Genomic DNA, 638 nt, shown 5'->3' with positions numbered 1-638 from the left:
CTGCGCCCACTGCAAACAAGCTCAGATCCCTGAAAGTGCAGAAGAGTCAACTTTGAGAGTCCTACATTTCTTCCTAACCTACACTAACAAAGTTAGCAAGAATTTGAAAAGCTATGGCAGCTTTGCACTTTTCAGAATGAGCATTCCCTTTCCCTCACAAGGCTACATACGGGGGTTTCTGTGGTACCCTAGTGAGAAGGATACAACCTGCAAACTTCCTTACAGTTGGACTTGAATCACCCTCAGCAACTCTGCTATCCTTCAGTTAGAATGGCACTTTTATTCATTGAGAAGGAATGTAACACTGAACTTCAAAGAGAAAGTGTGGACTGAGACCCCTGAACTTCCTGGAAGGTTTCCAGATCCAGGTGCAAACCTACCCACCTCTTCTCCCAAAACACAAAGTGGTACACAAGAGGTAGTTGGTTTTTTGTTTGTTTGTTTGTTTTGTTTTTTCTCCCCTCAAAGGGCAAAAGGTACTGTGATGTTCTTCCTCAGAGAAAACTAGTCCAAATTTATATGTTTTATGTTATTGTTATATTAGTCTAGTTGGACTGCATAACGAAATATCACAGGCTGGGTGGCTCAAGCAACAGAACTTCATTACTCTGAGCTCTGGAGGCCAGAAGTCCATACTC

Source organism: Canis lupus, chromosome 13 (assembly GCF_048164855.1).
Source record: "Canis lupus baileyi chromosome 13, mCanLup2.hap1, whole genome shotgun sequence".
Lineage (NCBI taxonomy): Eukaryota > Metazoa > Chordata > Mammalia > Carnivora > Canidae > Canis > Canis lupus.
The sequence above is the reverse complement of the archived record's forward strand: the minus strand, read 5'-3'. Positions refer to the sequence as shown.